The sequence below is a fragment of the Xyrauchen texanus genome, chromosome 5, assembly GCF_025860055.1.
Source record: "Xyrauchen texanus isolate HMW12.3.18 chromosome 5, RBS_HiC_50CHRs, whole genome shotgun sequence".
Classification (NCBI taxonomy): Eukaryota; Metazoa; Chordata; class Actinopteri; order Cypriniformes; family Catostomidae; genus Xyrauchen; species Xyrauchen texanus.
The window spans coordinates 28,664,136-28,689,432 of record NC_068280.1 but is presented as its reverse complement, the minus strand read 5'-3'; the positions used below and the strand labels follow the sequence as shown (position 1 = coordinate 28,689,432).

Genomic DNA, 25,297 nt, shown 5'->3' with positions numbered 1-25,297 from the left:
TTTCCGATTTTTTGCAAGTGTGACCTGCCGATACCGATTTTTCCGATTCCGATTTTCTTTCTAAGAACTATTATTGACCACATATACAAACAAAATCTACCTTTCTTCAATGCTAAATTTTATTTTCATAATAAAATAAAACATTACAATTTCCCCCAAACTGCACTAAGTTACAGGATCTTCTCTCACTTAAACAACTCTCAAAATAAAGTGCTCTGTGACTGGAAAGAGGTAGAAATAACAATTAACTGCAAATGAGTTGCTTTATATAACAGATGTCATCTTCCACTATTTTTATAAATGGACCTTTTTCTCTTTATTACTCGTCTAACAAAACAATTCCAAAGATCTGAAAAACTGAAGTGTCCAATGCGCTCAACTTACGTTAGAGGTCCAAATATCAGTTGTAAAACTGAGCACTGCTTTGGGAACAGCTTGTAACTTCATACTTGTCAACACTCCCGTTTTTCCTGGGAGTCTCCCGTTTTGTTATTTCTCCCAAAAAAACTCCCGTAATTTGTATGGCCCAAACCACGTTATATGAATCATCACATCAATATATTTTTCCAAGGTGGTCCAGTTGCCAGATCTTGAATGAAACGCATCCTACTCACACAATCGACACATCGTACAAATTACAAATCATGTAGGACCTCAATCTGGCAACCTACAACCCAGTTGCGCTGTTGATATCTGCGCAGGCAGTAGACACGGGATGTTAAATCAAGCATCACTGGTAGAGGGGAGGAGAAGATTCAGCTGGTGCTCCAGTGAAAAAAGCAAAATATACATGTAAATTTAACAACAGCTGGATGGAAGAACTGAATTTCTTATCCCGAAGCCATATCGACAATGCCCACGCCTTTTGCAATGCGTGTCGCACTGATTTTAATATCGGACACAGTGGGAAAAATTAAGTTACTCAGCACATTAAATCAACAACGGCACAATTTGTATGCATTTAGCCTGCCTCTGCCATCCAGCACCCCACTTCCCCTCTCCCGGATTTGTGTACCCAAATGTTGACAGATAACAGGCTGCGTGTGTGACATGGCACAAGATTAAACAACTCGGGCAACGCGACGTCGGAAAGTACCTCATACTCTGTATCAAGGAAATGTATCAGATTTCTTAAGCCTCTGTCCTCAACTATGGAGAACGGCTGGTCATCCAGGGCCATGAATTCCATAATTTTCCTCGTAATTGCTTTGGTCTTTTCGTTGCTCATACCAAGGAACGATAGGAGACGCTGCTGACTTGTGACTGGCTCTGAGCTCTGGCTAGATTTAGCCACTTTCACTTTTTAGCTTCTTTTTTTAAAATGGGCCTTTTCAGCTGGGTGATGGTGTTATAAATGTCTAATTAGGTTTGTTGATCCGAAAGTTATTGTTGTGGTTCCCCAACGGTTTACTTTGGCGAACTTTATGTATTCTTCACTCACACGGTGAAGATCTTCCACGCCAATGACATGTTTACATGCTGCGGTGACGTTATTGCCTGCGTCGCTGGCAACAAAACGGACCGGCTTGGAATCGGACAGACGTGAGGCTGACCGGCCGGTCACCGATCCGGGCCGAGCATGAGGAAAATCAGCTAATTCCAGTCCCTGGCCAGTCGATCGGTGCATCTCTACACTAAACGTCTCTTACACTAAATTGCTGCAACCCAAAGAGCATATTTAAGCAAAACAACAGAATAGACATGCTCTTTAGCTGAGTGCCATTAAACAGTGCCTGGCCTGAAAAAAAACAAAAAAACTATTCTGTTCAAAGAGCCTCCATCTGATTATCCGTTTCCTTTCATCTTCCAATCCTGTCATGTCAAAACATTATGGTCACAAAGATCTATTTGGGAAATGTGCCTGGCAAAAGATTTTAGTACACTCTTGCTTGGAGTAAAAGCTACAGTGGGAAAGAGCTCAAAACGATGAGACACTGGGAGAAAGAGACAATGTGAGTTGTTCACCAAATGTACTGTAATTGGCAACAATCTGAGGTGGAAATGGATGTTGTGGAAAGGGTGTGAGAAGTCTAAAGTGCTCAGTCTGGATTTCCTGCTCTCTTTCCTCTCCCTTACCTTCTATTAAAAAAATAATGTCCACTTACTGCTGCATCCCAGGGTGACCCACACAGAATCACAACCAGATCAGGAGCACTTATCTGTGTCTAGTATCTGCATATTTCTGTTTAGTATATGGCCTCCATTATCGTGCAATGATGCTCAGAGGTGGGTAATAACACACTACAGTTACTATGTTACTTGAGTAACTTTTTTGTTGTTCATTCTGACAGAGTCTCTCCCTCATCAGTGTCTGACTCCGATTCAAACATATAGGGCTGAACACCATTATTTTCGCTGTCAGTCATCTTGCTTATGATATCTAGATTAGAGGTCGACCGATTATTTTGCATTTTTTTAACATAATCGGCATCGGCCAATATCCAAGCATATCAAGCCGATTATTAGGCAGGCGCATCTGTGGGCAGCCTAGTGTTGTTGCGGAACACGTGTTCGACGCACAATGCCTCTAGAGTCATTTTCCAGTGAGCAGACCTCATCCAGTGCTAAGTTCCTTGGAGAAAACAGTAAGGATTAAATTTGTATAACTTCTTTATATTTAATTAAAAACTTTTGATATGTTACTGCCAACTTCAAGAAAAAACGCGACAAACGCGATAGGCGACATGACGTTCGGCTACTTTGGATATTGATAGCGGAGTTGAAGTTGCATTATCACAGCAGAAGGGTTGCTATCATGTCACAATAAGTAAACAAGAATTTTGCAATTACAGACAGTGAATCTGAGACTTTTATTTGTTCTGTTTGTGTGTCTTATATTTGAGAGGGTTGTCACTCAATGCTGAGAAATAAGTAATAAAAAAATACCAACGCACTATGACTGGCTTTGGTAAGCTCGGACGTTATTCGGTTCTGCTGTCGGCACTGGAGAAATTAAGAAAATACATTTATTATTGCTATAAAGAGAAAGTTATTTTATCTCGCCAGCCATTTCCATGTATAATAATATGAAACAATTTGTCTGTGATGCAATTTAGCTATTCGCAGTCAGAGAGAGAGAGAGAGATATCTCTCACGCGGTGCCACAGCGAGCACAACACGAGCCCTGCTTAATGAGTGACAGAACGAAACATTCAAACGTAGCCTGGTTTAGATCTGTGATATTAGTCTCATTTTATTTTAGATTTCGCCTTCCAAAGATTATAAAAATAATATTTATACATAAGCCGCATTCTGTCTAGCACAACTTCCTTCCCTTCACAGCGGTGCACTGACATTTCTCCCTAAAACTCAAACTTAACGTCAGAATCAGCACGATCGGTGATTGCTGTAAAATGCAGTCTAGCTACTGTTGCTAAATTGCGGGACGCGTTTAATAATAAAAAGAGCGCAAGAGATACCGTTCCCAATGCGGCGCGCACTCCGAAACAGACCGCAAGGAGACAAGCAAAGTATAGGCTACTTTGGGTTTCATGTGCACGTCTAAATGATCAACTATACACAAAAATGTCAAAACGACCGGCTTGGAGATTCATTTAAACACAGTTTGTCTTAAATGGACGTAGTTATGGAAATAGTTGGGAGAAAATATGGCGCATCAGGAGCTTATTAGATCTGCACTCGGTCTTAAAGGGGAAGCAGTCTAATGAACATGCTGACGATTGAGCCATTACTGCGAATCAAACAACAAAAGGCAAGGAGATAATCACTTACAGCTCTTGAATGAATAACTTCTCCATTAATAAGCATTAATCTATGATAAACAATGCAGTGTTATTTTACAATTGATTACTTTATTAGATTTCTTTTTAGACCACACCTGAACAGTAATGTTAGTAGACCTTCCTGAAATGAAATCACTGTGCCTATATAACGTTTATCTTTGTTTAATATATAATATATAACAAAAAGAACCGTTAAGAATACCGTTGAAGTACCGGATCGATAAGCAGTATCGGTAAGATAGTAATACCATTAAAACCTTAACGATAACCATCCCTAGTTATGCATGTGCTTCTCTTGGATGCTCTGAATATTGGATTACGTGTCTGGATTGCCCCTTAATTAAAGCTGCATTTGGATCTCAACCTTCGTGTCTCGGAGCAGTTCGTAACACCTGCTTTGTTTATTTAATATATTTGTTATACATTATTTATACAATATGTTTTTACATTATACATTTTTAATTTAAGTGTACAAGTGCAGATTGGTCAAGTGTTCAATAAATGTATTTGTTGAGAAATTTTGTCTATCTTAAGTAATTATTTGTGTTACATTTTATCTTTCAAATAAAAGGTTCAAATAAGAGGTTAAAAACAAGCACATATCGGCAGCATTAATCGGCCATCAACCGACCCGGATTTCAAAAGATCGGCATCGGCCTGAAAAAACCAATATCGGTCGACCTCTAATAATAGGTGCCCTTTAATTTGTGTTCTGCAGAAGAAAGGAAGTCGTATACATCTGGGATGGCATGAGGGTAAATAAATGATGAGAGAATTTCATTTTTGGGTAAACTATCTTAAAAGTGATAGAATATTAAATTATAGCTGAGCTGTCATAATTTCCTTACCCTCATGTTGTTCCAAACCAGTGTGACAATTTATATTATGTTAGACAGAATGTTAGGCACTGACAATCTCAGTCACCATACACTTTCAAAATATGGAGTAAAAAAGAAAAAAGAAAAAACACATTCACTGAAAGAAAACAGTGACTCAGGCAAACATTCGGTCTACAATCTCCTTATTGTGTTGCATGGAAGACAGAAAGTCATACGGGTTTGGAACAACATAATGGTAAATCATGAATCTCCATTAATAATAATAATTCTGTAGTATATGTTCAATGTGTATTATGTAATGGAATATAGGGGAGTAAACGTCTATTATGATATTTGTGAAAGTGACAGTTACTCAAGTACTGAGTACTCTTTTAATTGGATACTTCCAAATCTTGTAATTATTTACGTTAGTACTTTTACTTGAGCACAGTTTTTGGCTACTCTACCCACCTCAATAACTTTACGACAAACAACAAAACTCACCTAAATCTAGAGGCCCATTTCTCAGAGGCATGTTTTTAAACTTTCAAACTTGTCTTATCTGCCTGTTCACTAGATAAACCTCCCTCCCTCTTCAAAGCAAAACTGTACTTGTCAACATATATTGCATAAACACATGGAGAAATAGACGACAAGTTACATTTACATTTATGCATTTGGCAGACGCTTTTATCCAAAGCGACTTAACAGAACCCTTACATAATGTTATGTGCACCTACATTTTCAAAAACGCATGTAAATGGCTCTAAACTTGATACAGACCCTAAATTTCAACCACAAATTATTTCATAGTATTACGTTTTGTTATTATGACATGGCTCTTTTAGAACCCATAGTTTTGAACAGCAATTCATAATACATTTATCCAATCCCCTCAGGTAATAGGGATGCTTGAAATATGCTGGGATTTTTTTTTCTTAGTGTGGGGCTGTTCCGGTTCAAACAATACGAATGACTTAGAGTTTGACAGAAGAAACTATCCAAACTTGCATTAGCTTTAGTGTAAGCTAACATGTGCTTGTCTTGCGATGTGCATGGGCTGCACATAAATTATCCCACGCTCAAAAAGCGCCTTCCCTGCTAATGTTGCCTTGTTCAACGGCATGTTAAAGTTAAATTAATCTACACACATTCGCTGATACTTCAAATGGATTTAAAGCCCATAAAGGGAGGCGGTGTTTGCAAAGTATGGACGTCGAATGTTAGCGAGCTATGCTAACACGCTAAGCTGCCAATCAGATGTGCATCATGTCTTTGATGACACTGGTAAAAAAAAATATATATTTTTTTTTAACATAAACACTGATAATACGAGCAGGGATAAAGGTTTGCATAAAAGGCAACTGGGTATTGATTCATAAAGTAAGTTTGTCTTTTGTCGTCCAGTGGTGGACGTGCTAATAACATTAGCCCAGTAAGCTAAGCTTCCAACAGCTAGCCGGCTACAACAAAACAACGGTATAAATATTCCCAAAACGAATCAACATAAGAGCTTCACTAATAAATTTGCCTAACGCCAACATATTATGCGCACATACTATAAAACGTTTCATCGTATATCATCCATTCCATTAAGAGGACAGCAGTAGCTTTGTATCTTCTATGAAGTTACATTTACATCCAACAAGTGAAATTTGACCTGGAGTTAAATGAATATAATACAAATAAAATAAAACACACAATTACACAAATCCTGGACGATACAGAAGGGAACACTTGCTCCTTGTGATTCTCTGGGCTAGGTTGGTTTAATGCAGCTACAATACTCCTACATTATGTATTTAATGGATCCCATAACTTGGCAAGAGGTTAATATAGTTTATTTAGAAAATCCAAGTGTTTTGGAGCAGAGCGTGGGAGATGTATCCTTTACATAAAGCAAACATCTTTGCTACACAGCATCACGCAAGTCCACTTGAGTATATTAGAAGCAGGGGTAAAAATACTGGGATGCATATTGGAATATAGCATTCAGTAGAAATAGACATGCAATAAGCTTCATGGCTCCAAGAGCTGTCTAAGGTTAACGGGTGGTTAAGCTGATCACATTGCCATTTACTCCTGCAATATCACCCTTGCTTAGTCAAAAAAACATTTACAAAACAAGGCGTTTTATTAAACAGATGCGTGTATTTACCCTGGGAACTGGTGAGAAGACGAGAATACGAGCACCCGTATCTATGCACAGAGACAGTTACTTCCCCCGATATTTAATCCAGAATCCAGAAGATAGTCACCGGTCTCTCCTCTTCTTCGGTTTGTACAAAAAAAATGATAAAAGGGTCCTCCGAAAACGAGTTGAAGTTTTACAAGCAGCGATAAAACATTTCCATCTGATCAGACAAAATTATGAACATTACGCGCACCTCTGTAACCCAGCACCAGATAGGGCTAAATCTTTTCCAAAAGCATACCCCTCTAAAATAATTTGTAACCGTTTTGGAGAATGGGTTACAGCACACGATTTCAATGCTTCTCCGTTAAAGCGCGATCGCCTTTATCCATCCGATTCCAGTACAAGTCCCTGTCGATGGATGAATGCGTCAAGGTTTCGTATAGATACGTCACCAGCTCCCTTGTCGCTTGAATTTAACGTGGTTACGTTGGTCCGAGTTGCTCCGCCCGCGGACTTAAATGGGCCGGTGAAATTCTTTCTGAAAGTGCTTTTTTGAAAGTATATGAAATGCCACATGTTACTGCACTACCTGTTTTTACTTACATTTTTACGTTTATTTACAATTACAAATCAGAAAAAGAAGTGGGCATATGAAGTGAAGCAATAGGCTGCTACACTAAAAAAATTAAAATAATTGTACGATTTACTGAATTTTTGTTTAGCAAGTTTTTGCGGACCTTTTTTTTTAATCTACTTAATCACAACATATTGGTTAAAGTGAGTGAGTAAAGTTAACTTAAACACTTCAGTAACAGTAAATATTACTTACAAATAGTACATTTAGTACAATTTAAAACTAGCATTTAATTGGCACATTTCTCATTTTTAACTTTATTTACAAACACGTTTAATAATTCACCATATGACATATGGAAGCCTTCCAAGGGGAAGCTTAATGCATGCTATGTAGTCTATTGAAGAGCATCGCCTCATAGGCAATAGAAATAACATACATAGCTGCGCACACAGACCTTAACACTTGGTGTGCAAAACACAAGAACGATAACAATAAAAAAGTAATTTTTTTGATCATCAACAGGTAATTTGAGTAGAAAATTTATTTCAGACTTCACAAAACAAGAAGTTACCAAATGTAACAGCAAAATCAACTATAAAAATGGTGTAAATAAACTTGCAAACATTGGAACCATGCAAGCTCAATGCTAAATTGTATTCAGTGTATGTGAATACCCTGTTTTCTTCACCATACATGCTGTGTATTATGGTTGAAATAAGGCACACAAGTCAAGTATTTTTTTATGTATCTTAATCTACAAGAAATTTACTGAAGTGGAAAAGAATATGTTTCTGAACATGATTATGCTGCAATGGTGCCAATCAAGCTCTTAAACACTTTTGGCTGACGATTGAAAATAAGGTTTTTCAACAGAGATCTAGGCAGATAAAAGGTATTGGATATGACAGGGTATCCAAAAAGACTGTGGAGGTATGTAATCTAAAAGCACCTCTCAGCAGACTAAATGGAAGTGACCATGTACTAGGTAGATAATAAATAACAAAGTAAACTGTATATAATTACATTTAATCCTTTCACCTGAGCCCCAACAACTCATTCAAAAACACAAATGTGTCTGTGTATATTACTCTGACCAACAGGTTTCGAAGGGCAAGCAGCGCAGACAAGACTTGGAACAGGAAAAATATCTAATGAGTTCCATCTGGTGTTGTTTTCAGATGGTGACAGAAGGACCTCTCGTTCCCTAAAGCTGTGTTTTGTTCCAAGTCCCGCTCAAAGGTAAACCATTTTCTTTCATGTTCCACACAGTAGAGAAAAGAGTGATATATGGATTTCCCATAGGAAGTCAATATAGTATAGTGCCTATATTTGGCATAGATTATGACATTGTATAAGACTAAATACATTACAGAGTTTAAACATATAAAGTGGTATTTAAAGCACCTCTTAGCTTATCTTTGACATCTTTATTCACAATACTTTATTTAACAGCCTTTCATTTTCAAAGAAAGAATTGCAAGGTATAATGAGTGAGTGTGTGAGAGAGAGAGAGAGAGAGAGCGAGAGAGAGGGGGAGAGGCAGTCCAATGAAAAGCAGCATAACTGATTCTTTGGTTAAAACACTGGCAACAGGATTTTGAAAAAAACCAGATGGGGAAAAAATATATATTAACGCTCTCCAATCAATGATTATTTGCCAGGTCTTTTCAATATTTATCATTTACATTTTGTACCTGTTATGTAGGTAAGTGAGGACCCAAAAGCGGTGTATGAAAAAACAGAGTCTTTAATGAAGCTTAGTAGATAATGTCAACACAAAGTCTTCTCCTTGAGAGAAATACAAACAAAAACAGCCCGCAGAGAGGGCGATAACAAACAGCATAAGCAAGTGCTTCCTACGAGCTGGAGTAAGTCCACGGGTAGTTGACAGGGTAAGTGGAGAAGCGACAACAGGCTGCGGGTCTCTCCCAAGGCAGAGGGTAGCTGTTGAATACCACTCTCTCGTGGCGTCAGGTAACTGGGCACAGAGATAGGAGATGGTCTTTAGCGGTGAACAGTATAGTGATGGCGGATGCCAACAGGACAGGACTCTGGGCAGAGATAAACAGGGCTGTAGTTGCTTCTAGAGAAAGTATCACTGAGTGAGAATCCGACAGAGAATGTAGTGAGAGCGAGGAGAGACATAGAGAGCTAATCAGAGGAAAGAGGGAACAGGTGGGCAGAGGATTAACGAGGAACTCAGGGAAGATGAGAAACAGCTGGAAGCGGAGGAAAGGAGAGGGAATAATAACATAAAACGACCAACAGAGGGCGACAGAGTAGAGGGAAAGAACAGAAGTGAGACATAACATGACAGTACCCCTCCCTCAACGAGCGCCTCCTGGCGCTTCCGAGGAGGAGACCTGGCGGCGATGGAGGAAATCATCGATAAGCGAACGGTCCAACACGTCCCGAGAGGGAACCCAGCTTCTCTCCTCGGATCCGTAACCCTCCCAATCGACCAGAAATTGATGACCACGACCCCGAGCGCGCATGTCAAGAATCTTGCGGACCCTATAGATAGGAGCGCCTTCAACACGAACGGGAAGAGAGGGGGGATGAGTGGGAGCGCGAAGAGCGGGCTTTACACAGGAGACATGAAAAACTGGGTGGATGCGGCGCAGATAGCAGGGGAGAAGAAGTCGCACCGCGACGGGCTAATAACCTGCGAGATGCGGAACGGACCGATGAAGCGCGGAGTCAACTTACGTGAGACAGATTTAAGGGGAAGGTTGAGGGTGGAAAGCCATACCCTCTGGCCGCGACAATATCTGGGGCTCTTAGTTCTACGCTTGTTGGCCGCCCTTACAGTCTGTTCCCTATAACGGCAGAGAGCCGATCTAACACCCCTCCAGGTGCGCTCGCAACGTTGGACAAAAGCTTGAGCGGAAGGGACGCTGGAGTCGGCGATTTGCGACAAGAACAGCGGAGGTTGGTACCCGAGGCTGCTCTGAAAAGGAGACAGGCCGGTAGCAGACGACTGAAGCGAGTTATGGGCGTATTCTGCCCAGGGAAGGTGTTCGGACCAGGACGCGGGGTTACGGAAAGATAGGCTGCGCAAGATGCGGCCGACAGTCTGATTGACCCGTTCGGCTTGACCGTTAGATTGAGGGTGGAAGCCGGACGAGAGACTGACGGAAGACCCAATTAGGCGACAAAACTTCTTCCAAAACTGGGACGTAAATTGCGGACCGCTATCCGAAACAATATCAGAGGGGAGGCCATGAATCTTGAAAATATTCTCGATGACTATTTGCGCCGTCTCTCTGGTGGAAGGGAGCTTAGTGAGGGGAATAAAGTGGGCCGCCTTAGAAAATCAATCGACGACAGTGAGAATGACAGTATTGCCCGCCGACGCAGGGAGGCCGGTGATGAAATCTAAGGCGATGTGTGACCACGGCCGAGAAGGGATGGGAAGTGGTCTGAGAAGTCCGGCCGGAGGAGAGTTCCCGGATTTAGTCTGCGCGCAGACGGAACAAGCAGCCACGAAACGACGCGTGTCACGTTCCCGAGTGGGCCACCAAAAACGCTGGCGAATGGAAGCGAGCGTGCCCCGAATGCCGGGGTGACCAGCCAATTTGGCCGAGTGAGCCCACTGAAGAACGGCCAGGCGGGTAGGGGCGGGAACGAAGAGGAGGTGTCTAGGACAGGCGCGCGGCGAGGGAGTGAGAGCGAGTGCTCGTTTAACCTGCCTCTCTATTCCCCAGACAGTTGACCCAACGATACGGGCCGTAGGGAGAATCCCCACGGGTCCGTGGAGACTTTGGGGGAATAGAGACGTGACAAGGCATCAGGCTTAGTGTTCTTGGAACCAGGGCGGTAGGAAATAACGAAATCGAACCGGGCGAAAAACAGAGCCCAACGAGCCTGGCGCACGTTGAGTCGTTTGGCGGAGCGAATGTATTCCAGGTTCCGATGGTCAGTCCAGACGACAAAAGGAACGGTCGCCCCCTCCAACAACTGTCGCCACTCGCCTAGAGCTAGGCATAACAAATCAGGCATAACAAGGATGGGCGCGGACGTAAAGCGGGTCTTGAGGAGATCAAAAGTCCCCTGGGCGGAACCGGACCATCTAAAGCACGATTTGACAGACGTAAGGGCAGTCAGGGGGGCGGCCACCTGACTGAAATTACGGATGAAACGTCGATAAAAATTTGCGAAACCGAGAAAGCGCTGCAGCTCGACGCGTGACTTAGGAACGGGCCAGTCTAAAATGGCTTGGACCTTAGCGGAATCCATCTTAATACCCTCTGCAGAAATGACAGAGCCGAGAAAACTAACGGAGGCGGCATGAAAGGTGCATGTCTCAGCTTTAACGTAAAAACGGTTCTCTAAAAGGCGCTGGAGGAAGCGAAAGGTGCATGTCTCAGCTTTAACGTAAAAACGGTTCTCTAAAAGGCGCTGGAGGAAGCGACGCACATGCTGGACATGAACTTGGAGAGACGGAGAGAAAATCAGGATGTCGTCGAGATAAAAGGAAACAAAGATGTTTAGCATGTCTCTCAGGACGTCATTAATTAGTGCCTGAAAAACGGCAGGGGCGTTAACGAGGCCGAACGGAAGGACCCGATATTCAAAATGCCCTAACGGAGTGTTAAACGCAGTCTTCCACTCGTCCCCCTCCCTAATGCGAATGAGATGGTAAGCGTTACGCAGATCCAATTTGGTGAAAAACTTGGCTCCGTGCAAGATCTCGAAAGCTGATGACATAAGAGGGAGCGGGTAACGATTCTTAACTGTTATGTCATTCAAGCCTCGATAATCAATGCAGGGGCGCAAGGAACTGTCCTTCTTCTGCACAAAAAAAACCCCTGCCCCAGCGGGAGAAGAGGAGGGGACAATAGTACCAGCCTCGAGAGCTACGGATAAATAATCCTCGAGAGCCGACAGCGAGTAAAGTCTACCCCGGGGGGGTGGTACCCGGACGAAGTTCGATACTACAATCATAAGAACGATGGGGGGGGAGGGAAGTGGCCCGGGAACGACAGAACACCGTCCGCAGATCGTGCTACTCCTCCGGTACCCCCGACAAATCACCAGGCTCCTCCTGAAAAACAGAGACAGAGGATACAGGGGGAACAGCAGACATTAAACATTTAACATGAAAAGAGACATTCCACGAAAGGACAGTATCTTTAGCCCAATTAATAGAGGGATTATGTTGAACTAACCAGGGATGGCCTAAAACAATGGGGGCGAAAGGGGACTGAAAAATAAAAAAAGAAATGGTCTCGCTGTGATTACCGGAGACAGTGAGAGTCAAAGGTAACGTCTCACGCTAAATCTTGGGAAGGGAACTGCCGTCCAGGGCAAACGGGGTGGGCTGACATAAGTCCATGAGAGGGATACCATGTTCTCGAGCCCAGGTGTCGTCCATGAAGCAGCCCTCCGCGCCAGAGTCCACCAACGCCCTGCAGGTGGCAGCAGAGCCAGTCCAGCGGAGATGGACAGGAAGAGTGGTGCAAGACCTCGAAGGAGAGACCAGAGTAGTAGCGCTCACCAGTAGCTCTCCTCTTACTGGCGAGCACTGGCCTTTTACCGGGCAGGAGGTCACGAAGTGTGCAGCAGAACTGCAGTAAAGGCAGAGACGGTGGGTGATTCTCCGCTCCCTCTCCTTAGCAGAAATGCGAATGCTCCCCAGTTGCATGGGCTCGGGAACCGAGGCGGTGGAGGAGGGTGGTAGTGCAGCGGAGAGGGGTGCAAAGGAAAATGTAGACTCCTGGTCGCGAGCTCGGCGACGGCGATCGAAACGCCTCTCTAGGCGAATAGCGAGTTCGATCACGGCATCCAGACGGGAGGGTGCCTCTCGGGAAAGAATCTCCTCCCTCACCTCCGTGCAGAGACCATCCAAAAAACGAGCGAGCAATGCCGGCTCGTTCCAGTCACAGGAGGCTGCGAGAGTACAGAACTCAATGGAGAAGTCAGTAACAGAGCGCTTACCCTGGGATGCCTCCTCCCCAAAAACAGAGCAGTCAAATACCCGAATCATCTCCTCCTTGAAATCCTGATAACAGTTAGTACATTCAGCCTCCGCCTCCCAGATGGTTGTTCCCCACTCTCGAGCCCGTCCAGAAAGGAGAGAAAAACGCAACGCGTGAGAAGCGTAGCACGAGGGCTCTCAGCTCTATGGGGCAGTAGTAGCTAGCTGGGCTGGAGATGAAAGCCCAACACCACCAGACACACTGTGGGCTGAGCAAGGCCTGAACCATGCCAGGGCATCTGGCACTCTGCCAGCAGCTGGGAATACATTTCACCATGTATATGCAGAAACATGTAAATGTGCAGTGGTTATTAATCCTGGGCTCTGGAGGCTCAGGGCCCCTGGAGGAGACCGGTGGCTCTGAACGAAGGAGAAGAACCTGCCTCGAGAGTTCGGTGACTTGGGCAACCAAGCCCTCAATGGCGTGTCGTGCAGCAGACAGCTGTGCCTCGTGTCTGCCCAACATCGCTCCCTGGAGCTTGACGGCTGAGTGGAGCGTGGCCGGGGTCGCTGGGTCCATCTTGGTCGGATTCTTCTGTTATGTAGGTAAGTGAGGACCCAAAAGCGGTGTATGAAAAAACAGAGTCTTTAATGAAGCTTAGTAGATAATGTCAACACAAAGTCTTCTCCTTGAGAGAAATACAAACAAAAACAGCCCGCAGAGAGGGCGATAACAAACAGCATAAGCAAGTGCTTCCTACGAGCTGGAGTAAGTCCACGGGTAGTTGACAGGGTAAGTGGAGAAGCGACAACAGGCTGCGGGTCTCTCCCAAGGCAGAGGGTAGCTGTTGAATACCACTCTCTCGTGGCGTCAGGTAACTGGGCACAGAGATAGGAGATGGTCTTTAGCGGTGAACAGTATAGTGATGGCGGATGCCAACAGGACAGGTCTCTGGGCAGAGATAAACAGGGCTGTAGTTGCTTCTAGAGAAAGTATCACTGAGTGAGAATCCGACAGAGAATGTAGTGAGAGCGAGGAGAGACATAGAGAGCTAATCAGAGGAAAGAGGGAACAGGTGGGCAGAGGATTAACAAGGAACTCAGGGAAGATGAGAAACAGCTGGAAGCGGAGGAAAGGAGAGGGAATAATAACATAAAACAACCAACAGAGGGCGACAGAGTAGAGGGAAAGAACAGAAGTGAGACATAACATGACAATACCAACTAATGGAGCTAAATATTTTTTTTTGAAATAGTCCTCAAGTGGAATGTCGCTTTTAAGTCATATTAAGCAAATTGGAGGTTTTGCTATCATTGTAAATTAAATGTAACATATTGAAAAAAAAAATAGATTCATTAATGAGTTATTTCTGTAAGTAAATTCACTAATGTGTGCTTGTATACACTAACTGAGAACTTTATTAGGAACACTCTGGTCCTAATAAAGTGCCTGATGTGGTCTTGTGCTGTTGTAGCCCATTCGCCTCAAGGCGTTGTGGAACATGTTGTGCATTCTGAGATGCTATTCTGCTACGGTTACCGTAGCCACTCTGTCAGCTCAAACCAGTCTGGCCATTCTCTGTTGACCCCCCTCATCAACAAGGTTTTTCCATTTGCAGAACTGCTGCTCACTGGATGTTTTTTTGTTGTTCGCACCATTCTGAGTAAACTTTAGAGACTGTTGTGCGTGAAAATCCCAAGAGATCAGCAGTTACAGAAAAACTCAAACCAGCCCAGTTGGCACCAACAATCATTCCATGGTTGAAATCCCTGAAATCACTTTTTCCCCCACTCTGATAGTTGATGTGAACATTAACTGAAGCTCCTGACCTGTATCTGCTTGATTTTATACATTACAATGCTGCCACACATTTGGCTGATTAGATAATTGCATGAACAAGTAGGTGTACAGGTGTTTCTAATAAAGTGCTCAGTGAGTGTATATTCAGGTAAAGGAAATGTAGATGTAATATACGCTATGGGCGTTTCTAACTAATAGAAGGCCATAACTATTCCAGTGAGCCAAGCACAGAATTATTGCAGTGTATCATAATGGTATTGTTCTTTAGTTCACTGAAATTAATAACTTCCCTAATCTAATTTAGATTCTAATTCATTTCTGATGTATATATTATAGTTTGAGCAAAAGCAAATTTATTTCTGCAATATATAGCATACTAAGATGTAAGACAACAACACACACACACACACACACACACACACACACACACATACACTCATACAGGAACAATAACAGCATATATCCTCTTTTAATATAAAAAGGATTACAAAGTTGAAAATTGTATTGTGTTTGTTTTTATATCAAGAAATGAAATGCAAACATGCTCTTGCAATGCAGCAAAAAGATTTAAAAAAAAAAATACAAAAAATATAACAACATTAAAAGAGGTTTAAAATATTTTTTTATATTTACATGGAATGATGAAATGCTGATTTCTTGCTAGCACAATTAAATTACTATGTCTGATTATGTAGTTATCAAAGTTCTTAGGCAGCCCTTCCTATAAGATCATGACAAGAATCATCGTTGACACCATGAAGAAACATCATGTTTTGTCATTTTATCAACAGGGGGCAAACAATGCAGTTTCAATATCAAAAATTCAGAAAGGGCCATATCATATCATCAAAGATAAGAACTGTTGTGTCTTCTTCAGTGCAACAGATAGGAACAAGTTTTAATCTATTGATTTTTTCTTATGTTCTTTTTTTTGTCCAAAGGGCAATGCACTTCACACAGCAATATTTTATATTACATATCATCGATAGATTTTTGTAACATAAAGTTATAGCTTTATTAAACAATCTAAAAACACTGAATTCTTTTCATTTACCTCTATACCTCAACCTGTACACTTTACTATACCAGATCATGAGGTCCTGTAGTTACCTGTAAAATAAATAAGAAAGAAAATAAATAAATACAATTTAGACCAAAAATAAAGATAAAAAAAAAAGAGCAGGATGCACAAAAAACTGGTTAAGCCAAATAATAACTCCTATTCAAATCTCAATATGGGCCAATTGTAACACTTAATCTGATTATGTTGCAGTATTTTGACAAGGATGTTGTACTCCATTTAAGACACAATCACTTTTTTTACTTGTTATGCTACCTTTATTTCAAATGAGTTCCCTAGCATTCAGGTCCTGGTGCTAACTGGTCAATACAGAATTCTAGCCGTGGTAAAATACACAATCTGGTAAGAGCTATGACACAAAACACCTGTTCATCATATCACTGCAACATTGTTAGCATTCTGTTAAGGAATGATATCTTCAAACGTGATAATGGTAAGCTACTTAATTAACTTTTTTTATTGAAAGATTTAGTCCTTAATATTTTATCATGTAGTAAACAAAGCAACAGACACTCTGGATCAAGCCATATTCTCAGTGTTGGGTAAGTTACTTAAAAATAAATAATCCACTAAAAGTGACTGTGGCAGCGGGGGCGTGGTCAAGCGCCCGTCCGGGAGAGAGAAGCGGTAAGGGCGCTCACACCTGGGCCAAATTATGACTAACACCTGTCTCTAATTGCAGTAGAGTGAGGAGAGCGGTGAAAAGCCAGCGGCCGCAGAGCAGAGGGAGTCGACCAGAACAAGCCAACCCACTGCGCTTATGTTATTGTGTGTTGATTTTGTTATAATTATTTGTGAGACAGACATTAAAACCCTTACCTTTTTCCCTGGAACCTTCGTTTCCTGTCCTCCTTCCCGTGAGGGTTCTACACTGGTGCCGAAACCCGGGACATTAAAAAAAAAAAAAAAAAACCATAATAATGGAACAGAGTCGCCCCATAGAGTCCTCCCAGCTGGCTGAAGTCCTCCAGTCCCTCGCGACACTCCACCAGAGCCACCAACAATCCCTGCTTGAGCTCCGGCAAGACCAGGATCGTCGTTTTTTTGAAATCATGCGGGCCCAAGCAGAGGACCGGCTCGCCATCCGGAGCCTCCTCAGCCAGGAGGCCGCTCCAGCCGCAGCCGCGACCCCGGACACCCACGCCACATTGCCCCCACCCGCGTTACAGAAGATGGGGCCGGCGGACGACCCAGAGGCCTTCATCGACCTCTTCGAGAGGACGGCGGAGATTTGGGGGTGGCCCCAAGACCAGTGGGCAGCCCGATTAGTCCCTCTCCTGTCCGGGGAAGCACAACTCGCGGCCCAACAACTGCCGGCAACAAGCCTCCTGGCTTACAATGATTTGCGAAGAGCCATCCTGCAACGGGTTGGTCGGTCCCCAGAGGAAAGTCGCCAACTCTTCCGGGCCTTAAAACTGGAGAAATCCGACCGCCCGTTCGCGTTCGCCCAACGGCTCCGTGATGCGTGTCGGAGGTGGCTGCTTGCGCGGGACCGCGGCGTCGAGGAGCTCGTCGACCAGGTGGTACTGGAGCAGTTTGTCCAGCGTTTGCCCCGGAAGACGGCCGAGTGGGTCCAGTGCCACCGCCCGGCGTCGCTGGAGGAAGCCGTCCGGCTCGCGGAGGACCACATGGCGGCGATTCCGAGGGCGGATGAGCCCTCTCTGTCTGTCTCCCCTTTCCCTGTGTCTTCCCCTGTTTTTTTTCCCTCCCCTCTTCCCTCTCGCTCTGCTCTCTCCCCAGGGTCCGTTCCTGCCCCCCGCAGGCGTGGAGCGTTCGCGCGCCCAGCTCCCCGGTCTTGGGAACGCCCACCAAGCCCTTCTCCATCCTTCAGCCGCTCTCCTCCTCAGGTGGGGGCGCCCGCCAGCACGGGTGCGGCCGCAGCGTCTGGGCCGGTCTGCTGGAGGTGCGGAGACCCGGACCACTTCCGGGATCAGTGCCCGCTGATGGAAATAGGGGCGGTGGTACGGGTCTCCGATGTTCCACAGGCTGCCCCCGATCGGGCTGGAGCGTACCGGATTCCGGTAAGAATCCAGGGGGTACATACCAAGCTTTGTTGGATACCGGCTGTAACCAGACCACCATCCACCAACGCTTGGTTCAACCCGGGGCTTTGGGCTCAGCTAAACTGGTGAGGGTAAGGTGTGTACACGGGGATATTCACAAATATCCCGTGGTGACTCTGGCGATCAAATTCAGGGGAGAAAAACATAGTGTAGAGGCAGCGGTTAGTCCCCGCCTCACCCATCCGCTAATTTTGGGTACGGATTGGCCGAATTTTAGAAAGTTATTGGAGGGAGTTTGTGCGGATGGGTCCTGCGCGAGAGTGAAGGGGTGTGTGATGTGCGATGCTTTGGCGGGGGAGGCGGAGCCAGGGCCGTCCTCGACTGCTCCGAGTGACGTGGGAAGGGGCGAGGTGGACGCTCCTCCTCTCCGGGAATTCCCGGAGGGGGACTTCCCCTTGGAGCAGTCGCGGGATGATACCCTTAAGCACGCCTTTGACCAAGTGAGAGTAATCGATGGTCAACAACTCCGGCCGGGTGTCGCCGTCTCATATCCGTATTTTTCGCTTATTAAAGATCGCTTATACAGGGTGACGCAGGACGCCCAAACAAAGGAGGAAGTAACACAATTATTGATTCCACGGAGCCGTCGGGAAATGGTTTTCCAGGCGGCTCACTATAATCCTATGGCCGGTCACCTAGGGGAACGAAAAACACTTCTCCGTCTAATAGCCCGCTTCTATTGGCCGGGCATTGGCGGTGACGTCCGCAGGTGGTGTGCGGCGTGCCGCGAATGTCAGCTGGTAAACCCACCGGCCACCCCAAAAGCGCCTTTGCGCCCTCTACCATTAATCGAGGTCCCCTTCGAAAGAATTGGGATGGACCTCGTCGGGCCATTAGAACGGTCAGCACGCGGACATCGCTTCGTGTTAGTCCTAGTGGATTACGCGACGCGATATCCGGAAGCAGTGCCTCTGAGCAACATCTCCGCACGTAGTGTTGCAGGGGCACTCTTCAAGATAATCTCCCGGGTGGGGATTCCGAAAGAAATCCTCACCGATCAAGGCACAACTTTTATGTCACGGACACTTCGCGAACTTTACGAGCTCTTGGGCATTAAATCGATTCGCACTAGCGTTTACCATCCTCAGACAGATGGCCTAGTGGAACGGTTTAATAAAACGCTCAAAAACATGATTCGTAAATTCGTGCACGATGACGCTAGAAATTGGGATAAGTGGCTAGACCCCCTGTTATTTGCGGTACGAGAGGTCCCGCAAGCCTCCACCGGGTTCTCCCCGTTTGAGCTGCTGTACGGGCGACGCCCCCGCGGTGTCCTCGATGTCATCCGTGAAAATTGGGAGGAGGGACCTTCTAATGCCAAAAATGAAATTCAATACGTTCTTGATCTTCGAGCAAAGCTCCACACACTGGGGCGATTAACACAAGAGCATTTGCTCCAAGCTCAAGAACGCCAACGCCGGCTGTATGACAGGGGTGCTCAGCTACGGGAATTTGCACCGGGAGATAAAGTGCTTGTATTACTCCCAACATCGAGCTCAAAATTACTCGCCAAGTGGCAAGGACCGTTTGAGGTCACACGACGAGTAGGGGATCTCGATTATGAAGTCAAACGTACCGATAGAGGGGGCGCGCGTCAAATATATCACCTCAACCTCCTGAAATTGTGGAGGGAGGAGGCGGCCTCTGTGACGTTGGCCACGGTAGTTCCGGAGAGGGCGGAGCTCGGACCGGAGGTAAACAAAAACTACAATCTTAACACTCCGGTCACTTGTGGGGACCAGCTCTCACCGCGGCAGCTCACAGAGGTTTCCGAGTTACAAAAAGAGTTTGCGGACGTGTTTTCCCCTCTCCCGGGCCGTACGAACCTCATACAGCACCACATCGAGACCGAGCCGGGCGCGGTGGTGCGTTGCCGCCTCTATCGCTTACCCGAACATAAAAAGAAAGTCGTTCGGGAAGAATTAGATGCAATGCTCGATATGGGCGTAATAGAGGAATCCCACAGTGATTGGTCCAGCCCGGTTGTTCTTGTTCCCAAGAGTGATGGGTCGGTTCGGTTCTGTGTGGATTACAGGAAAGTCAACGCGGTGTCTAAATTTGACGCGTACCCAATGCCCCGTGTTGATGAACTGCTCGATCGGTTAGGTACTGCTCGATTTTACTCGACCCTGGATTTAACAAAGGGCTATTGGCAGATCCCCTTGACACCAATGTCCCGCGAGAAAACAGCCTTCACCACGCCGTTTGGATTACACCAATTTGTGACGCTTCCTTTCGGTTTGTTCGGGGCCCCAGCCACGTTCCAGCGACTCATGGATCGGATCCTCAGACCGCATACCGCGTACGCCGCTGCCTATTTGGATGACATTATCATCTATAGCAATGATTGGCAGCGGCACATGCATCATCTGAGGGCCGTCCTGAGATCGCTGCGACGGGCGGGGCTCACGGCAAACCCTAAGAAGTGTGCGGTTGGGCGTGTGGAGGTACGGTATCTGGGGTTCCACTTGGGTCATGGCCAGGTGCGTCCCCAAATTGAAAAGACTGCGGCGATTGCGACTTGCCCTAGACCTAAGACCAAAAAGGGGGTGAGACAGTTCCTGGGGCTGGCTGGCTATTACAGAAGATTTGTGCCTAATTATTCGGACGTCACCAGCCCGCTGACTGATCTCACTAAAAAGGGGGCTCCAGATCCGGTCCAATGGTCGGAGCAGTGTCAACAGGCGTTTACGCAGATTAAAGCTGCACTTTGTGGGGGGCCGCTTTTACATGCACCTGATTTTTCTCTCCCTTTTATTTTGCAGACGGACGCTTCAGACAGAGGGCTGGGGGCCGTACTCTCGCAGCTGGTGGAGGGGGAGGAGCGCCCGGTGCTGTACATTAGTCGGAAGCTCTCCTTAAGGGAGACTAAGTACAGCACCGTGGAAAAGGAGTGTTTGGCCATCAAGTGGGCGGTCCTCACCCTCCGTTACTACCTGCTGGGGCGGGCCTTCACCCTCTGTTCGGATCATGCCCCACTCCAGTGGCTCCACCGCATGAAGGATACTAACGCCCGGATCACCCGTTGGTATCTCGCTCTCCAGCCTTTTAAATTCAAGGTGATCCACAGACCGGGGGTGCAGATGGCTGCCGCCGACTTCCTCTCCAGAAATGGGGGGGGGGAGTGGTAGGCAGGCCGGATGACGCCCCGGCCTGAGTCGGGCGGTGGGGGTATGTGGCAGCGGGGGCGTGGTCAAGCGCCCGTCCGGGAGAGAGAAGCGGTAAGGGCGCTCACACCTGGGCCAAATTATGACTAACACCTGTCTCTAATTGCAGTAGAGTGAGGAGAGCGGTGAAAAGCCAGCGGCCGCAGAGCAGAGGGAGTCGACCAGAACAAGCCAACCCACTGCGCTTATGTTATTGTGTGTTGATTTTGTTATAATTATTTGTGAGACAGACATTAAAAACCTTACCTTTTTCCCTGGAACCTTCGTTTCCTGTCCTCCTTCCCGTGAGGGTTCTACAGTGACTAATTACTTTACTGATTATTCCATCCATTACATTACTAATTATTTTACTTTTAGTTACTTTCTAAATCACTTCTCCAAGAAAAGTTTTTGATTTCCTGCTTATTCAAAACGTCTATTTCCTCCTCATCATTGTTTCACACCTTCAGCTGTCACAGAAACGCTTACAGATGTACATTTCAATTCATATTGTAAATGTACTATACATATTACTTTAATGAAAGTAATGTAGTTAAAAGTAATTACTTTAATTTAAAGTCAGTAACTGTAATCTGATTACAAGAATATAAAATGTAATGCATTACACTACTATTTACTTAAAATAATTAGATTAAATTACTTTGTAATCGGATACACCCAACACTGTATATTATATAGTTTTGGCAGAATTGTTTGCAGGAGATGTGCATCGTATATACATATTCACAATATAGCAAAGCTTCTCGTACCTTATTGCTTAATTATATAATCATTCTAACATAACCTAGGCATTGTTATGCTTGGTCCCCCATAGTGTTCCATACCAGACAAATCCTGGGAAAAACACAGTCTGCATGACGTAAGCTTTCATTCCTAATTGCCCAGAAGTTGTTGATCATGGGATGGGGGGTGTTCGGCCCCGTTTCGCAGCTGGCCCACCGGGAAAAGTCCCGGTTGTCCATATGGCCAGTCCACCCCTGCTTTCATGCATTCCTGCTGTAATGACTACCAGATGTCTTTGGATCCAGGGGTCAGAATCACCAATTACAGCTACTCCTTTCTTCATTCACAGCCTCATCAGAGAAAAAACTTGCCAAAATGAGAGAGTATGTTTTTGTGTCTGCATAAGCAAGTGTGTGTCTTTGGGTAAATTGTGTAAGAACAGTTCATGAAAGTATATTGATTATGTGAAGGTCATAAGCCAGTACTGCTGTTAATTATTTTATGAGATAGACAATTCAAAACAATTGAACTACTTAATCCAGTGATTTCCAACCAGGGGTTTGTGTAACCCAGAGGGCACTTAAGGAGGCTCCAAAGGGTACTTGCAAACATTTTGATTATGTTTGTTAAGCCTATGAAACTAAAATTATGACTTGGAAATTAGGGTTGTCAAAAAAGTAATTGTAAATAATGTCATGATTTTTGTTTTCAGTCCCTTTTAAGGAAAGAAAACAAAACAATGTGGGTAGTGCTCATAAGTCATGACATATAGTAGCCGCTGGCTTACAGCGACCCAGGTTTGAGTTCCGCCTGGACAGCGTTTCCCAAAAGCATTGTAAGCCTAAGTAGATCTTAGGAACTATTGCCGCCAATGGTCTCTACGATCAACTTAAGCTTGCGATGCTTTTGGGAAATGCAGCCCTGGTTCATGTCCTCCCCTAAACGTCTCTTTCAACTGTCCTGAAAAAAGAATAAAAAGCAGAAGTGGATGACACACATCAGACACTGGACAGAAGTAAATTTACTCAATCAACTTTAATCCATACAGTACCACATTACATTAATTTTCCCTTTGTAATTGGAGTATAAAGGAGATCATTAATGACTAATAATTCATTTAAAAAAGTATTATAAGTAGTTGAGTGGTTTTAACAACATGCATAATAAGGGTGACTTTCATGCAATATATCTGCCAAATAGAGAGCACTTTACCTAATATGTTATAAATGCTTAATTACACTTATTCAACATTAGTAATCTAGCAAAATGTACCTTAATGTAAAGTGGAAACCTGTAAAGCATTTATCAAGGAGTTGCCAAAGTTATAAATGTAAGAATTGGTTTAATGGTTGTCAAGGTTTATTAAATACTGTATACTGTATATAAGATATATGCTGTGAAGCATGAAGATCTAAAAGTTATTTTGCTGAGGACTTTAGGTAACTAGGACTAGGTAAACCATTCTGACATCATGATATCAACATGACAAGGAAAGTGACGACACATGTGAGTCAAAACATTACAGTAATGAATACACTGTAAGCACAAAGCAGATTGTAGCAAAATAACATAATAATTTTATTTTGCTACATACAACATGCATTTTATGTGTTAATAAGTTAAAATGCTCACTATTTGGCAAGTACTGAATGAAAGTTGCTTTTTATTGTGTTGCTCTAGTTGTTTTGTAAATTGCTTATTAGTCATTAATGATCCCTTTATAAATCCTTAACAATGGGAATGCTCATGTAAAGTTTTTTTGTTCATGCTTGAGTTAAAAGGCAAATATTTCTGGTTTGGTGTCTGTGAAGGGGTACTTGAGCCCCTGACAAGAGTCAATGCATTACTATTATGCATAAGTAAGCAAAAATATTTTCCTTTAATGACCAGTGAAAACAACTCTGAAGGTGATTCTGATCTGTACATAGTCTAAGTTTGCAGCAGTTGCATGTCTGGTGGTTTTATTCAAGAACAGTCTGTGTGGTCTGAAAAAAGCAGAAAGTGTGAAATGTGCAAATTTAGAGGGAGTGGTGTTGTGTACAGTAGTTCTTGACTACTCTGAGGGGCATTCCACTGAATGTAAAGTCAGGGGTAACCCTATGTCACTTCACAGTTCCAGGAAATACCTTACACATTACATTATAGGGTGTGACACAAACATATTCATGCCCTCTCTTGTACCATGGCTCTGTGAGTCATGTGTGTTTTTAACATACCACAACATGGTATTTAACTTTAAGCACAGTTTTACCATTTCCAGTTCAGCAAACCCCCATTATTTCTGAATGTCTATCTTACCAACCCTCTGGAGAACAAACAAAGCTTCATGTTACTGTGAACCCACCAGATGCACTCAATGTGTTTTGCACATACAGTGTTTTAGATGTTATTACAACATTTAAAACTCTCCCACTTAGTTTTACCTTATTGATTACACACAAAACAGTATGTAATCATTACAAAACAGATGTTGTTCATACACAAACTGAAGACATTTGTTTGTATTCCACAATTCAGTCTGAAGTGCAGTATGTTCTGTGTGAATGTAATAATAATAACAAAAAAAAAAAAAACATGTAAGGAAGGCACAACATCTGTCACAGTTTTTTCTGAAACCTAAATATTTGCAAGTTTGGACAATGTCTTTTCTGTTAACCACTACAGCTGTTCAAGCTATTACTGTACTGTGTGCTTTTACTTTTCTCTAAAAAACAAACAAATGTGTAGATACCCCAGATTGGGACTACAACCTGCACATTGTAGGGAATAATGAGTTGTGTACTCACTGAAATGCTATTCATTAAATTTGGCCATGCAGTGTCCATGTTCGTGTCTCCATCTGCAAGCAAATGGTAAGAAGAGATGCATATTCTTTATGTGAATGTATTTTTATATTTTTCATAATTAAAATAAAATGTGTTCTGCCTATTTCCTAAACAGTTGTCTTATATCAATAGAGTGAGACTAAAATGTTCCCAATTACAATGCTTTGTCACTCTCTTAGAGCAAATGTGACATTATTTCAATGTTATATCTAATGATTATTTGTATGTGTGATGTTTTGAATCTTAATTTTAAAGTTCTGTTGCATTGTAGAAAAATCTTGTTGTTTCAGCTTAAAAAAGAAAGTGTTCATGCTGCCCTAAAATGTTAAGTTGTGTCAACGTAAGAGAGAAAATTGTTTACAATTTTCATAATACATCATACATTTTAAAACAAAACAAAGTTGGCTTAAATAAATGTGATAAATTAGCTTATTTATTATTT

The 25,297-nt window shown here is 43.8% G+C and overlaps 1 protein-coding gene across 2 annotated transcripts in view; it reads right to left on the bottom strand.

The window, feature by feature from the left end:
• Window positions 1-7,097, bottom strand: part of LOC127643578 (F-box/WD repeat-containing protein 7) — a 330,093-nt gene extending 322,996 nt beyond the window's left edge. For both annotated transcript variants that reach the window (XM_052126362.1, XM_052126361.1), the window contains exon 1: window positions 6,720-7,097. The gene's annotated coding sequence lies outside the window, so the exon portion shown is untranslated. The remainder of the gene's footprint in view (window positions 1-6,719) is intronic.
• Window positions 7,098-25,297: the final 18,200 nt, after the last annotated feature.